The sequence below is a fragment of the Myodes glareolus genome, chromosome 16 (assembly GCF_982192425.1).
Source record: "Myodes glareolus chromosome 16, mMyoGla1.1, whole genome shotgun sequence".
NCBI lineage: Eukaryota > Metazoa > Chordata > Mammalia > Rodentia > Cricetidae > Myodes > Myodes glareolus.
The window spans coordinates 66,594,345-66,612,243 of record NC_142041.1 but is presented as its reverse complement, the minus strand read 5'-3'; the positions used below and the strand labels follow the sequence as shown (position 1 = coordinate 66,612,243).

General features: G+C 40.9%; 1 protein-coding gene across 2 annotated transcripts in view; it reads right to left on the bottom strand.

The window, feature by feature from the left end:
* The window catches only part of Pkia (cAMP-dependent protein kinase inhibitor alpha), a 91,184-nt gene extending 76,294 nt beyond the window's left edge, over positions 1–14,890 (bottom strand). The window contains exon 1 of one of the 2 annotated variants that reach the window (XM_048420214.3): positions 14,752–14,890. The gene's annotated coding sequence lies outside the window, so the exon portion shown is untranslated. The remainder of the gene's footprint in view (positions 1–14,751) is intronic. The other variant, XM_048420213.3, reaches the window with a different exon arrangement.
* Positions 14,891–17,899: the final 3,009 nt, after the last annotated feature.

Sequence of the window (17,899 nt, the reverse complement as noted above, 5' to 3'; positions counted from 1 at the left end):
CTTCTCTATAGAAACCATGAAACCAGAAGGTCCTGAATAGAGGTACTGCAGAAACTAAGAGACCATGGATGCAAGCCCAGACTACTATACACAGCCAAGCTATTGTTCACTATCAATGGAGAAAACAAAATATTCCAGGATAAAAACAAATTTAAACAATACGTAGCTACAAATCCAGCCTTACAGAGAATACTAGAAGGAAAATCAAAACCCAAGGAATCCAACAATCCCAACACTGCCTACAATAACTCAGACATCTAGTGACCCTTCACAAGCACAACTCAAATAAGGAAAACACATACACTCTACCACCCCAAAAAAAGTGACTGGAGTCAACAACCACTGGTCATTAATATCACTTAATATCAATGGACTCAATTCACCTATAAAAAGGCACAGACTTAGAGATTGGATACAAAAACAGGATTCAACATTCTGCTGTTTACAACAAACACACCTCAACCACAAAGACAGACACCTAATCAGAGTAAAGGGTTGGGAAAAGGTTTTCCAAGCAAATGGACCTAAGAAACAAGCGGGTGTGGCCATTCTAATATCTAACAAAATTGACTTCAAACTAAAATCAATCAGAAGAGATGGAGATGGACATTTCATACTCATAACAGGAACAATTCATCAAGAAGAAGTCTCAATCCTAAAGATCTAGGCTCCTAATATAAAGGCACCCACTTATGTAAAAGAAACACTTCTAGAACTTAAGGCAGTCATCAAACCACACACACTAATAGTAGGAGACTTCAATACTCCTCTCTCACCAATGGACAGGTCAATCAGACAGAAACCTAACAGAGAAATAAGAGAATTATTGGAGGTATTGAATGAAATGGACTTAACAGACATCTATAGAACACTCCACCCAAATAGGAAAGAGTATACCTTCTTCTCTGCAGCTCATGGAACCTTCTCGAAAATTGACCACATACTCGGTAACAAAGCAAACTTTCACAGATACAAAAAAATATTAGTAACCACATGTGTCTTGTCAGATCACCATGGATTAAAGTTAGAATTCAACAGCAATGCGACCCCCAGGAAGCCAACAAACTTATGGAAGTTGAACAGTCAACTACTAAATCAACCCTGGGTCAAGGAAGAAATAAAGAAAGAAATTAAAGTCTTCCTTGAATTTAATGAAAACAAAGACACAACATACTCAAACCTATGGGACAATATGAAAGTGGTGCTAAGAGGAAAGTTCATAGCACTAAATGCCCAATTAAAGAAAAGGGAGAAAGCACACATTGGAGACTTAACAGCACACTTGAAAAGTCTAGAAAAAAAAAGAAGCTGATTCACGCAGGAGGAGTAGAAAACTGGAAATAATCAAACTGAGGGCTGAAATCAACAAAATAGAAATGCAGAAAACAATCCAAAGAATCAATGAAACAAAAAGCTGCTTCTTGGAGAAAATCAACAAGATTGACAAACCCCTATCCAAACTAATCAAATGGCAGAGAGAGAACATGCAAATTAATAAGATCAGAAATGAAAAGGGGGACATAACCACAGACGCAGAGGAAATTCAGAGAATCATCAGATCTTACTACGAAAGTTTATATGCCACAAAGTTGGAAAATTTAAAAGAAACGGACATTTTTTTAGATAAGTACCATATACTGAAGTTGAACCAAGAACAGGTGAACAATCTAAATAGACCTGTTAATCGCGAAGAATTAGAAGCTGTTATGAAAAATCTCCCTACCAAAAAAAGCCCAGGACCGGATGGTTTCAATGCAGAATTCTACCAGAACTTCCAGGGAGAGCTAATACCTATATTCCTTAATGTATTCCACAATATAGAAACAGAAGAGTCATTGCCAAACTACTTTTACGAAGCTACAGTTACTCTGATACCAAAACCACACAAAGACACAACCAAGAAAGAGAATTACAGGCCAATCTCACTCATGAACATCGACACGAAAATTCTCAATAAAATACTGGCAAACCGAATCCAAGAACACATTAGAAAAAATATCCATTATGATCAAGTATGCTTCATCCCAGAGATGCAGGACTGGTTCAACATACACAAATCTATCAATGTAATCCATCATATAAATAAACAGAAAGAAAAAACCATATGATCATTTCATTGGATGCTAAAAAGCATTTGACAAAATTCAACACCCATTTATGATAAAGGTGTTGAAGAGACTGGGGATACAAGGATCATACCTAAATATAATAAAAGCAATATACAGCAAGCCGACAGCTAACATCAAATTTAATGGAGAGAAACTCAAAGCCTTTCACTAAAATCAGGAACACGACAAGGCTGTCCACTCTCTCCATACCTCTTCAATATAGTGCTTGAAGTTCTAGCAATAGCAATAAGACAACATAAGGGGATCGAGGGGATTCGAATTGGAAAGGATGAAGTTAAACTTTCGTTATTTGCAGACGATATGATAGTGTACATAAGCAACCCCAAAAACTCTACCGAAGAACTCCTACAGCTGATAAACACCTTTAGTAATGTGGCAGGATACAAGATCAACTCCAAAAAATCAGTGGCCCTCCTATACACAAAGGATAAAGAAGCAGAGAGGGAAATCAGAGAAACATCACCTTTCACGATAGCCACAAATAGCATAAAATATCTTGGGGTAACTCTAAACAAGGAAGTGAAAGACCTATTTGACAAAAACTTTAAGTCTTTGAAGAAAGAAATTGAGGCGGTTACCAGAAAATGGAAAGACCTCTCGTGCCCTTGGATTGGAAGAATCAACATAGTAAAAATGGCAATTCTACCAAAAGCAATCCATAGATTCAATGCAATCCCCATCAAAATCCCAACAAACTTCTTCACAGACCTAGAGAGAACAATAATCAAGTTTATATGGCAAAACAAAAAACCCAGGATAGCCAAAACAATCTTATACAATAAAGGAATTTCTGGAGGTATTACCATATCTGACTTCAAACTCTATTACGGAGCTACAGTGTAACATGAGGGGCTGGCTTGTTGGGGTTTTTGTTCCACCCGGTACCCCAGAGCCGGCATACCCCAAGGAAAATCACACACAGGACTCCATAAGATTATAAACTTATTGGCCCATTAGGTCAGCCTACTTATTAGCTCTTATAACTTATGTTACCCCATTATTCTAATCTATGTTAGCCTTACATGGCTCCGTACCTTTCTCAGCTGGGCAAGTTACATGCTGCCTCTTTGGTGGTCTGCGCAGGAGTGGCTGAGAGAGAGCTTCTGCTTCCAGAATACTCCCAGTCTCTTTGCTCCACCCCTACTTCCTGTCTGGCTTTCCCGCCTATACTGCCTGCCTGGCCAATCAGCGTTTTATTAAAATATGATTGACAGAATACAGATAATTCTCCCGCACCACTACAGTATTGAAGATAACTTGGTATTGGCATAAGAACAGAGAAATCGACCTATGGAATCGAATAGAGGACCCGGATATTAACCCACAAACCTATGAACACCTAATTTTCGACAAGGGAGCTAAAGGTGGAAGAAAGAAAGCATCTTTAACAAATGGTGCTGGCATAACTGGATGTCAACCTGTAGAAGAATGAAAGTAGATCCATATCTATCACCATGCACAAAACTCATGTGCAAATGGATTAAAGACATCAACATTAATCTGTCCACTTTGAACCTGATAGAAGAGAGAGTGGGAAGTAGTCTACAAGATAATAGGCACAGGAGGCCTCTTCCTAAGTAGGACCCCAGTAGCACAGACAATAAGAGAATCAATGAATAAATGGGACCTACTGAAACTAAGAAGCTTCTGTAAAGCAAAGGACACTGTCAGTAAGACAAAAAGGCTACCTTCAGACTGGGAGAAGATCTTCACAAACCCCTCATCAGACAAAGGTCTGATCTCCAAAATATACAAAGAACACAAGAAACTAGACACTAAAACTCTAATTAACCCAAATAAAAAATGGGGTACTGAACTGAATAGAGAATTCACAACAGATGAACTTCGAATGGCCAAAAGACACTTAAGGTCATGCTCAACTTCCTTAGCGATCAGGGAAATGCAAATCAAAACCACTTTGAGATACCATCTTACACTTGTCAGAATAGCTAAACTCAAAAACACCAATGATACCCTATGCTGGAGAGGATGTGGAGTGAGGGAACACTCATCCATTGTTGGTGGGAATGCAAACTTGTGCAGCCACTATGGAAATCAGTGTGGCGGTTTCTCAGGAAACTGGGAGTCAACCTCCCTCAGGACCCAGCAATTCCACTCTTGGGAATATACCCAAGAGATGCTCTATCATACTACAAAAGTATTTGTTCACCTATGTTCATAGCTGCACTATTTGTAATAGCCAGAACATGGAAACAACCTAGGTGCCCCTCAATAGAAGAATGGTTTAAAAAGGTGTGGAACATAAACACATTAGAGTTTTGCTCAGCGGTAAAAAACAATGACATCTTGAATTTTGCATGCAAATGGATGGAATTAGAAAACGCTTTACTGAGTGAGGTAACCCAGACCCCAAAAGAGGAATATGGTATGTACTCACTCATAAGTGGATTCTAGCCATATTTAAAGGTCTTTGAGCCTATTATTCGTGATCCTAGAGAAGCTAAATAAGAAGGTGAACCTGAAGAAAATCATATAGTTATCCTCTTGGATATTGGAAGTAGACAAGATTGCCAGGCAAACTGGGGTGCACGGGGGTGGGGGTGGGGGTGTGGAAGTAAGGGGAGATGGTTAGGGAGAGGGGGAGGATTGGGGATGGCTTGGGGAATTGGGGGGGAGGAAGGATGGTTATGGGAGCAGGGAAGTTTATATCTCAACTAAGGGGAGCCAGTTTAGTGTTTGCAAGAGACTTGATTCTGGAGGGGTTCCCAGGCCCAAGGAGAGGTCCCCAGATTTTTCCCTGGGTAGCAGAGGAGAGGGTGCCTGAACTGGCCTTGGCCCATAACCATACTGATGAATATTTTGCATGTCACCGCAGAACCTTCATATGGTGATGGATGGAGATAGAGACAGAGACCCACATTGGAACACTGGACTTAACTCCCTAGGTCCAAATGAGAAGCAGAGGGAGGGAGATTGTGAGCAAGGAAGGCAGAACTAGAAGGAACCTTCATCCGACAATGGATGGAGATAGAGACGGAGACCCACATTGGAGCACTGGACTGAGCCCCCAAGGTCCAAATGAAGAGCAGAAGGAAGGTGAACATGAAAAAGGAAGTCAGGACCGCGAAGGGTGCGTTCACCCACTGATACAAGGGGACTGATTGAATGAGAGCTCACCAAGACCAGCTGGACTGGGACTGAACGAGCATGTGATCAAACCGGATTCTCTGAATGTGGCTGACATGGGGGCTGATTGAGAAGCCATTGACAATGGCACTGGGTCTTGTTTTGTCTGCATGAACTGGTTTTTTGGGATCCTGGTCTGTTTGGATGCTCACCTTCTTGGACCTGGAGGGAGGGGGGAGGAACTTGGATTTCCCACAGGACAGGAAACCCTGACTGCTCTTTGGAATGGTGAGGGAGGAGGAGAGGGATTGGGGGGAGCGGTAGGGTATTGGGAGGAGGGGAGGAAGTGGAAATTCTTTAAATAAATAAAAAAAAGAACAATGCAAGCTTGCATTATTTCACAAGGATGAGGACATAGTTAAACTTTTTGAGGACTATTTTGATTACAAAACTAGTTATTATATAGGAACTAAGCTTTTAAATCAATTTAATCTGCTTCATGTGAATCTAAAACAGATGCCATTTAAACATGATTACATCAGAGAAATAATTATCAAGAACAAAGGCTTAGTGAACATGTGTTATTTCACATTTGTCTGAAAAGTGCATAAGATTTCAAATCCATTTGAATATGTAATCCAATATTAATTCCCCAAATATTCATTAAACAAAATAAATTGAAGAATGTAATCTCTTTAAACGTATGCATGCCGTTCTGTCTTCTCAAATGGTTCCTTGAACTGATCTCACACCAACTGATTCCCTCACTAATTTACTGACCTTAAACTTCCAAATAGAGGTCATTGCTAATATTTTCAAACTTTTATAAAAACAGTGTATTGAAGTCCCATTGGTTCCATACAAGCATCTATTATGACATTCCATTTCTGTTTTGACATAGACAAATCATTAACTTTTGTAAATATATTTTTTAATTGTAAAATGAAAATCACATCTGTTTATGTATTTTAGAGGATTAAATATAATTTTCATAAGGCTTTTTAGAATAATATTTAACAAATGATGGTAACCAATAAACAGATATTTGTCCTTAATTTTCTTCATCTTATAAAAATAGTACTTTGAAAATTATTCATTTAATTATATTGCAATTGTTCATCATTTAATAATTTCATATATTCATATTTCTTACTTATATTCTGGTGAGCATCTTCATAATATATTACCATTGGTTAATTGAGAAAAAATATAAGCAGAAAAAAATAACAATATCTTGAATTTTGTAGGCAAATGAATGGAGGTAAAAAACATCATTTTGAGTGAGGTAACCTAGACACAGAAAGACAATTTATCACATGTACTCACTCATAAAGTGGTTTTTAAACATAAAGCAAAACAAACCAGCCCACAAATCACAATCCCAGAGAACCTAGACAACAATGAGGACCCTAAGAGAGAGATATATAGATCTAGTCTATACGGGAAGTAGAAAACGACAAGATCTCCTGAGAAAATTGTGAGTATAAGGACCTTGGGGGAGAGGTGCAGAGAAAAACATAGAACTCAATAAAAATCAATTAATAAAGAAATATAAATTTGTAATTTTTTCTGAAAAAGTTGGTGTTTTATTGACATATTACCAGTTAGTAGTTAAAATCTGCTAGTCTTTAAACCTAAGCTCGGGCTTGTGGACTAGGGAAGACTATTACCAGGGTTTCTTTTTGACACCCACCAACTCTTAAGGGCACTTCAGTAAAGTCTAGCAGGATGAGTTTGCAATTGCATAAAAGTTTTGAGATCTGGCTGTTCCCTTCCTATATTACAGTTATCAAGAGAAGCTGAGCACAAAAGGACAGGGATGAAAATAAAAGAAGAGACAATAAAGATAATTTGCTGACTTTTCTGTGTATTCAGGTGAATTCAAGGCTATACAGAAAAAGGAATTCAGTAGGCGGTGTGCACTATAGCTATGATCCCAACGGAAATCTAATGCTTGTGCCTTTATTCTCATAACTGCCACCATGTATTGTTTGAGAAGTGCCTATGTTGTTCATATAGGAAAAGGTCAGAATGGGTATTTTAAATTTGCTTTTCTGAAAAAAAAAAAAGAACAACAGCAAGTAAGAAGAGAACTGTTCAGCAATAACTCTCCCCACCATAGCAACAAAAGGAAAACGTCCATAAAAAAATACCATCATAACCTGTCTAGGGCCTACTTTGTGGAATGATTTTGTTCACTAAGCACAAATTCTTACAACCGATTAGTTTTAAATGTCCCTAAAATATACATGACAACATCCATTCTTTCATCTTTATATCAGTGTATTTCCCCTCCCCTACACATGACAGCTAAGATACTTGGACAGTGAGTAGGCACATCCCTAGTTCCAGCTATGTTTTCCATATTCCAAACACTGGATTATTCAGAACAAGTACTAGCCTGCAGATTTCCTTAAAATTGTGTTTCAAGAAGAGAAAGTGGGAAGAGCTTTAATCGTAATGGCATAGGAAATAACTTCCTGAACAGAACACCATTAATGCAGGCACTAAGATCAACAATTAATAAATGGGACCACATAAAATTGAAAGCCTTCCGTATGGCAAAGGACACTATCAACTGGACAAAATGACAGTACACAGAATGGGAAAAGACATTTACCAACTTCACATCTGACAAAGGGCTAATATTCAAAATACATTAAACAACACCAACAACAAAAACTCAAAAAACTTGACATCATAAAATTAAATAATCCAAACCAAAAAAAAAATGTGGTACAAATATAAACCGATAACTTTCCATAGAAGAACCTCAAATGGCTGAGAAATACTTAATGCAATGTTCAACATCCTTGGCCATCAGGGAAATGCAAATCAAAACAACTTTGTGATTCCATTTTATGCCTGTCAGAATGACTAAGATCAAAAACACAAGTCACAGTTCCTGCTAAAGAGGATGTGGAGGCAGGGGACCACTCCTCTACTGCTGGTGGGAACGCAAACTGTACAGCCACTTAGGAAATTAATACAGAGATTCCTGAGAAAATTTGGAATCAATCTACCTCAAGACTCAGCTATAGCACTCCTGGACACATATCCAAAGGATGTTCCATCCCACTATGAGGACAATTGCTCAACTATGCTCATAGCAGCTTTATTTGTAATAGCCAGAAGCTAAAAACAACCTAGATATCCCTTAATCTAAGAATGGGCAAGAAAATGTGGTGTATTTTCACAATGAAACATTACTCAGCTGTTTAAAAACAAAACAAAAACAAAGCAAACAAAACATACACATGATAAAACAAACAAACAAACAACAGTCAGTCTTTGGTGACGCAGGCCTTTAATTCCAGCACTCTGGAGGCAGAGGCAGGTGGATCTCTGAGTTCAAGGCCAGCCTGGTCAACACAGTGAGTTCCAGGACTGCTAAAGCTACATAGAAAAACCCTGGCTGTCCTGGAACTCACTTGGTAGAAAAGGCTCAGAGCGAGTTCCAGGACAACCAGGGTTACCCCAAGAAACCCTGTCTCAGAAACAAAAACAAACAAAAGTAGTATCATGAATTTTTCAGGTAAATGGATGGAAATAGAAAAAAAAATATTGAGTGAGGTCACCCAGACCCAGAAAGACAAACATTGTGGGTACTCACTTAGTAGTGTAAAGCAAAGAATAACCGTGGGACAATGCACAAACCCAGAGAGGCTAAGTAACCAGGACTTAAGACAAGCGGGGGTGGGGGGGTGACAGGGGTTGCAAGGATTTCCCTGGAAAGAGGAAATAGAAGAGTATAGAAGAGTGGATGGGGGATGGGTGGGGTAATAGGGGGAATCCAGTTTGGGCAGGGAGGGAAAAATTACTAGGAGAACCCCTGAAATTGGGGTGCATTTTGTAGGCAAGGTGGAAACCTAGTGCAATGGAAACTCCACAGAATCTACAAGAGTAACCTTAGCAAAGACTCATAGTAATGGGAGATACAGAGCTTGTACAGGCCATCTCTGTAACCAGGCAAGGCTTCCTCAAGGGGAGGAATTGGGACAACAACCAACCACATAACATTTGACATACAGTTTGTGCTGGTTTTGGGGGGTTCTGGGACTGGAGCCTAGCAGAATCATCACCAAAAAGATCAGAGGGACTTCATCCAGCAACTGATGGGAGCAGGTGCAGAGACCCACAGCCACACATCAGGCAGAGCTTGGGGATCCCCAGGAATAGCGGGAGGAAGCATCTGAGGAATCAGAGGGGTTAGGGACACTCCAAGAACATTGCCTACAGAATCAATGGACTGGGATTCATGGGGGCTTGCAGAGGCAAAGAGCCTGCAGGAGTCTGACCCAGGTCCTCTGCATATATGTTACGGTTGAATAGTTTGGTGTTCCTGTGGAATTCCTAACAGTGAGAGCCATTTCTGCCTTGTTTGCCTGCTTGTGGGATGCTTTTCCTCCTGTTGGGTTGCTGTATCCAGGCTTGATGTGATGGTGTATTCCTGGTCTTATTGTAGCTTGGTATGCTTGTTAGATCTGCTCTTTTCTGAGGGGAGGGGGATTCGAGGGGAGGGGAAATGGGGGAGAGAGACTGGGGGAGGGGCAGGAAGAGGAACTGTGGCCGGATATAATATAAGGGAGAAGAATAAAACAAACAAACAAAAAGCTAGATTACAAGACTACACCAGTACGACAAACAAGAAGATTTACCATAAAGTTGGTCCATAAATTTAAACCTACAACCAAAACACGGTTTAGATTAGGCTAATACAAGTATTCATTTCTGGGACTTAAGACAAAGAAAAACTGCTCCAGATCATTTTACATTAATTCATCGTTGTTACAAGACTTGACATCTGTGATGCACTGGCACTATTCTGAAATGACAAAATATGTGAGCCTTGAAATCTTCCAATATTTATGCAGAGTGTTTTCCTTCACAAACTACAAATGACAAAATGTGAGACTTCTCCTTACTCAGCTTACGCTGGATGGATTTCCTTTTATTACTGGGTTCATTTACAAGATAGCTGGAACTGGTTCAGCAATAAACATAAATACTATCTGCTGAGCAAGATCACAATTCGTTTAATTAGCTTACATATTCAAGCGTAAATGTTTAGGCACTCTTCCACCAAATGTAAAAGGCATTAACTTTTATGTTATATGTAAACAGTATATATAGCTTCATGTTATATACATATAAACTGCTAAATCTATAATAATATAAACATGACTTAAAGTCACAATAAAATTTTGAACTTAATACATAATTATCAACTGTTTTGGCAGGATAAATTAGAACACACACACACACAGAAAACCGGTAAGTATCACTTGCTTTCTAAAAAGCATAGTGCAGTATAAAATACAAAGTACTGAAAGTGTTCTGCTACCAAAAATTACAAAATATAGTATAAGTCTAGAATAAAACAGCTTTAAATTGAAATAAAATTCTGGCACATAGTGGTATGGATAAATTCCGAAGGCATTGTGCTAAGTGTAAAAAGTCAGACAAAATAAGACAACAGATGTAATATTTCCACTTTTTGTGACACAAAATAGGAAATTCTATGGGCACAAATAGAGAACGTCCTGCGTCCTGAGGGGCACAGAGAATGAAGAAGAGTCTGTTAGGATAATGAAAATGTTCCGAAAATGAATAACATGGTGTTTGTAGAACATTGCAAATACAGGTAACTAAATGAGTTAAAATAGTAAATTGATGTGTTACATGACTTCAGATTTTACATAGTTAAATTACTACATTAACTTTAAGATACATAAAATCTATACACTATATATGGCCTATTTTCCTAATGTGTGTACACTTTGTCACATTTTAAAAATTTCAAAATATACTATAAAATGTTAAATTATCTTATAAATCACCAGCAGCTATGCCAGATAGCTCCAGTCTCCTTACGTTCCAGCTTAGACTTTTAAGGCACTTCTGTTTATTCAAGGCGGTGTGTATCTCCTTAGACTGTTTGGCAGATGAACATAATTTATCATTGTTTCCTTCACTTGACCATGACAAATAAATTACCTCATATAGCAATACTAAGAATAAATTACAAGTGAAGGAGATATACATTTTCCTATGATGAATGGGTGTGTCCAAACGTGGACTACAGCAGTCAACTTCTGGTCACGCTTGTCTACATGCTTGTCGCACAGCCCTTTGTCCTGACCAGCCCGTGACCACGTTCCTGGACACACACCTGCGCACTGTGAGAACGGCCACAGGTGATATGCTGATTGGCTCCCGGACTTTGTCTCAGATGTCTGTGTTTAATAAGGAGACAGTGCAAGTTCACACAAAAGGGTGTAAGACATAAAATCTATAGGAATTTAGACATCGAGAAGAAAGTTTATCTCACCAGAGGAAGCTTCATGGAAGAGTCAGAGGCAGTGGTGAACACGTTTCAAGACCTCGCCTGCATGAGGAGGCATGCATAGGAATGAATTTATGTTCGGCTGGGCGTGGGCTACTCTGAGAGGCTGACTGAGCTGGATGACGAGCTATCACGCTGCATGGTGTATATTAGTTATTATAAATACTAAAAAGAGTGTTGCGGAACTCTATCCATTAAAGCAAAGCATCACTGGTAATATTCAAAGTAGTTTTTGTGTTTGAGCCAGGGTCTCAGATTTTAGCCCGGACCTCCAATATAACACGATTTTCCCTACTGATTATCACTGGAGGAACTGAATCAACAAAAATGACATTTCTTCCTTCATCTTTCCGTTTTTCATTATTTCAACTTAAGGCTAATTTAGATGTAGTTCATCGTAGCAAGACAAGACCACACTCTCTTCTTTTGTCATGAGAAGTCAACTCCGACCTCTTAGTTTGCCCCTGCTTAGGTTCTGCTCTCACTGGTTGCTAGACAGTGATCTAGGGGTTGGAAAGCAATTGACTGATTTCAATTCTATCTTGTCAAACATACAGGAACACTCCAGTAGCTCTTATTCTGTGGAGGAGTCTATTCTCCACTTCATTTCTGAATATCAGCAAATTTGTTCCTTTTTCTTCCGAGAAACTTGCAAAGGGTGTGTGTGCGTGCCTGTGTATGTGTGCCGTGCATGTGTGTGAGTACATGTGAGTACGTTGTGTGTGCTGTTTGAGTATGTGTATGTGAACGGGTGTGTGCATGCACAAGTGTGTGAGTAGGTTTGTGTGTGTGTGTGTTTCTATCAAGTGCTCTAAATTTATAACTATTTCTCAAAATTGTTTAAATGTAACAAGGTTCAAATCTGGAGTTCCGCATGTGTCCTGTCCTCATTTGTACCAGAATGAAAATTATATCTTAAAGCTGCTTCCTTCCCTACAAGGTGCCCTTAACTCCAGTCCTTCACTTAGTGAATCAGTTTCCTGTGAAAACGTTGGCAGGCATCCTACCAATTCACCGAGCACCAGCTCCTGGATCCTGAACTGATTTCTTGCCAGACAATTCATTTTCCTCAGAAACCAAATAACAGAGTCTTAGAATTCTTAATCACCATTGGAATGTTCTTGGGCATCTCTCTCTTAACCAAAACATATAGCTCGTAACAGTATAGATATTGTTTTTATTCCTGTAGAGTCAAATGATCATTATATAATTGAACTTCAATTTAGAATACATCGAGCTAAGTTTTAAAGAGGGAATTATTTATATTTATCAGTTATTTTTCAGAAAAAATTATTGAGTCATGAAGTATTTTTAAATCAGTAAAGGTCATGGAAGTGAGGACTCCCACCTCCATCTTATTCTTTGTTTCTTTTACTAGAAGATGCTATTGAGTCAAAATTCTAGGATCTCAAGTGTTTAATACCTGAAATACAAACCATATTCAAAACACAATAACATCAGTAAACAAACAGAAATGGCCCTCAGTTCCTTAAAATCCCCAAGACGGTGTGTGGAGTGGGCCATTTTGTGGTGGGTATCCCCTCCCTCTGCCCAGATACTGAAGGTGGAAACAAAGAAACAAACTCAATCTTCATAGAGAGGATTTCTCAAAAGCGAATTTTTAATTAGAAAAGTGATACCAATGCACCCTAGAATTAGCCTGGCTTCAGAGAATCGGCAACACTGGAAAGGGGAAACAAGCAAAGGTGTCATTGTAGGTTAAATTATGTCCTCCTTTTCATTGCTTTCCCTATTATCCTGAATAAAATGGCAAGGTTGTTGAATCAAACTTTTTTTTGCGATTTCAAGTGTCAGATGGCAGATCATTTAAATGAAATGGAATATCGGCTTACAGACTCCCCACAATCTGCCTTTCAGCAACTGCTCTCTGATGGTGAGGTACACATTTGCTGGATCCACAACAGCCATCTTAACTGCTCCCATCTTATTCAGAGGTATGTCACTAGGTGACAACAAGAATAAGGATCGAGCTGGGGGCAAGGGTGGGGAGAGGGCAGCAGAGGCTCAGAGTGTGGGGAGCCTATGTGAGGAGACAAACCTGGGATGAGCAAATAATCCAAGCCTAGGATTGGGCAGACCCCTGGCTGTCTGTCTGCCAATGGGAAAGCCCCAGTTGCAGGTTATTGAGGAATCCTGGGGCAAGAACACTACTTGTTGTTTGGAATGGTTGCCCTAAACTCAGATAGCTAATTTTCTTACACCCCAGTGAACTAGAAATGTTAAAGAGAACTGGAAAGACTGCCGTTCGCAGCTTTCTTTTGCCTACAGTCTGCACAGCCCAAGAGTCTGTTTTCCCATTCAAGCCTTTGTGACTAGCTGAACAGAGTGAGTGCAAGAAAGGCAAGAAAGGCAGTTAGAGAAAACCACACTGGTCCTGAGTTGAAAGCAGGGCATTTTATTCTATGTCTGGGGACTGGAGAAAGTACACCGGCGCCGGTGTGTTAATGGAATTCCCAATAAGGCACCCTGTGAGCACAATGCCCTTTTTGGGTCCTTGATGAGGTCACTCACGGAACTGAAGGAGGATAAGAGACGATGAGCTGACCTGTGAGTAGACAGAGCATCTTTGAAGATCAATGAACTGACTGACAGAGAAGGAAATGAAAGAAGCTGCCAAGTGCAGCTCACACTAAGCAGAACTCAGGAGGACAGCGAAGTTTTCCTTCCACCCGGAGGGATTCCCAAAGCAAAGCATCTAAGCAAGCAGGTGTTATGACATTGAGATGAGTGAAGGAACACCCTGATACCAGGGATGACAGAGAACCAAAGAGGACAACAGAGAGGCAAGATTATTGATGACTTCCCCAACTGCTTCCAAGGACATGGTGCTCCCAAACCAGGGAGCGATGGCTTGAAGGTTGAAGACACAAAGGTGAAACAGGAGCTCAGACTGTTTTACGTTTCGGAATACTCCTCGGTGTCTACCAACAGGCTACGGAAATGGTTGATCACCTTTAAGATCTGGAGGCTGAAAGCCCCTTTGTTTGCTCTGGAACATCTCTCTCCTCCCATGCATGTCCAATGCAAGGCTGGTCAACCTTTCACTCACTCCTTTTCCCACTGCAGAATGCAGCAGGGTTATCCCTTCTTTCCCGGGTCCTACAAAGCCTAGTCATCAACCTGGCGGAAAGCCGGGCTCTGGGCGGCTAGCGCGGGCCCGCGGCTTACCTTCGGGATGAAGAGGCGCGTCTCGGCTGCCCCGGGCTGCAGTCCCGCCGACTGTCCGCGTGTGCTGAGATCTCTGGGCTCTTGCGGCCCCCGCCCCACCTGCAGCTGCCGCCGCTGGCTACTCCAGGCGGGCCGAATGAAGTCATCCCCCGCCGGAGCAGCGCACTCCGTGCGAGCCGCGGGGGGAGACGCTCCGCTCTGGGTCGCAGGCCACCGCATCTGCCAGCTGCATCCGACACACGCTGCCCCCCTGTGTGAAGGCTGATCGTCTGTGATCGATTTTACACACAGGCGGCATTGCCGGATTGAGCAACAAAAGAGAAGAGACAGATAGACTTTGTCTGCAGGGAGTCCTTGCTCTTTGCGCTCCCCTGTCACCAAGGCTGTTTGGACAGCTCCATCTGACTGTGTGGGTTTCCCACCCTCTCCATCTTCCTTATCAGTACTGTTCATTTTGCTGAATTTGAGGGCTGATTGTCTATTGAGATAAACAGTCAAATACTTCGGGAAAAAAAAATCAAGTGGGCAATCGGTCTTCTTAAATCCCGCACAGGACGATTCACTTGCTTTTCACACACACACACACACACACACACACACACACACACACACACGAGTCAAAACAGTTATGAAAGCTGAAAGCTTTGAACCTTTGATTTTCTTCCTATTGTGATAGAATGAGATAGAATGAGGATCTCCCAATTCAGTGAAGAGGGGCAGAACAGAGAAATTACTCAAGGACACAGAGAAGGGGCATCCCAGGATTCAGTGCTGTTCCCTTGTGGACAGACGTTCCTCCTAACACCCTGCTTTCTCCTGCATTTTGGGGAAACTGTCTGGGTGAAAGCCATAATATTTGAAAACCAAGAGTCAGAATTCATATAGAGAGATGATTGTAACTCCCCCCAGGTTTCTCAGAATTTCCCTTGGAGAAAAAAATAAACGCCGGTGCACACAAGCCTCTTTCTTGTCCTTGCCTCTTTAAATGTTCTCGCTTTTGTTTCCTTCCAGTTAGTGACCAAACCAACCATTGAGGGGCTTGGTAGTGTTAAGGGGGAAAGGCAGCTGAGGATTTTCAATCTTTGTTGCTTGGCCAGGGTTTCTTTCTCAATCACGTCATTTCTAAGCAGGGATTTTCCTTACACCAGCATTCTGCAGGGTGGCGGTTCCTCATTCGACTTATCTTGGCTTCCCCTGTGAGTTTCATTATGTCTCGTTGGTATTACCCTGGGCATGTGCCCAGCACATCTTACACTGAAGTTGTATAAGGTCACAGAAGATACTAAATGAAAAATTCTTACTCCTCTATCCGTTCCAGAGTAAAGGAGGTAGTGTAGCCAGCAGAGATACAAAACAAGCAAAATGAAATTAATAACTCAGATTTTGGTGTGGGGTGTGTGCACTTGAAAATCTGGGACAGTCTAGTCCGTCCCTATGACTCATTTTCCTTAGACAAAGCCCTCCATCCTATGGCAAAATGCTGAATTCTTAACTTGCATCATAGACCTATGTGCATAAAGCTCATGAGTGCCAAATAACGTTGAGAAATAACATCTTAATTTCACTATTATCAAGCTTAAATTAGCCTTGAATATGTACTTTAGACGTAAATTTGGGTAGAAACCCCACCAGCAGTGAGTGTGCTGGAAGGTCGTCACTAGTAGAAATGGTAGACAATCCCTCAAAGCAGTGTTTAGAGCTAGATCACCATATTAGTACTTTTCAGTGTCTAATAGATGTCATTTTAGCATGAGGTTGGTGTATAGGTGAACTGGGGACTTTATTTTTTAGTAGAGTTTCCCACAGGTCACACACTCCCTCTTTTCTACCATGAAACACACAGAAATACAGCAGCTTCCTTGCTTTAATAACTGACACCCACGCGTTAACTAAAGGTTAACACAGATTTCTCTAGATTTCCTAGTGCCTTCAGCTCTTTCCTGTACTCCTGTCCAAGATACCACATTGTATTTCATTGTTGTATCCCTTAAGATTCCTGCAGACTGTGACAGCTTCTCAGCTTCCTTGTTTTTGATGGCCTTGACAGTTGAAAGGTAGCAGTTAAGCTTTTGTGGAACACCACAGTATTACCAGGTGACTGACGTCTTTCGTGTGATAAGACTAGGGTTCTAGGCTCCAGAAACGAGGACCACAGCGGTGAAGGGCCCTTTCAGTGCAGCATCGAAGATTACCAACCACCACAGTGACAATGATGATGCTGGCCTTGGTCAGCTGACAGGCAGCCGGGACTTTCTGTTGTAAAGCTGTGACGCCATCACTCCTGGATGGCTGGAAAACATCCACCACGTGACGTCAGCACCTACGGGGAGCTCTGTTCAGCTGTGTGAAGATTGTGTGCAGAATGTGAAATAAGTGAAATTCTTCCACATAGTAGCTTTGTGTGCACTCCCCGTGTGTAACTCCTGATATCGCAGCAGGGCCTCCAACTGTAAGGCCTGCGCCTGTGTTACTTTCGGTACAGTTAGCGGGCCACTGTATCCTACGTGAGCCGGGCAAGGGCCTGGGTCATTCGGAAGGAGTTCAGCCGAATGCCGTTTATTCAAGTTTAGGAAAATTCTTATATACCTGGCTGCTGCACAAGGAATTCCCCCCAGGCAGGTGGGAAACTGCCACTCCCAAGATGGACTAAACAATGTCCTATAGCTAATCACCAGGCCGGGCAGAGAGAGCACAGGAACAAATGCTGCCTGGCCAGAAACTGTCCTCAAAATGAACCCTGGGAGCAGGGGTAGGCCCATGGGCCCTATACCCATTTAAAATTTAATTCAATTGGTTAATATAAATAGGGGTTTTATACATTTGGTAATAATCTGATGTTTTCTTATTTGTTTGTTCAAATATTTCAGTTTGGGTCATTGAGAACTCTGTTGGTTCATAGCTGCTTAGTAATTTTTTACTCTTGGTCACCTTAAATGTGTATAACAATTCCCTGAGTTTTCAAGATGTCCCAGGTTCTGAACTGCCTAGAACTGCAAACAGCCAAAGAGACCTTTCTTCAAAGAGGACCATTTCCTCTCATTGAGGAATAATAACAGAAACTAAGGTATGGACTCCAAGTTTGTTTCTAGGTAATGCAATGTTGATTAGTCCTTCAATACAAAAGAACAGAGTTCTGTGTATGTGTACT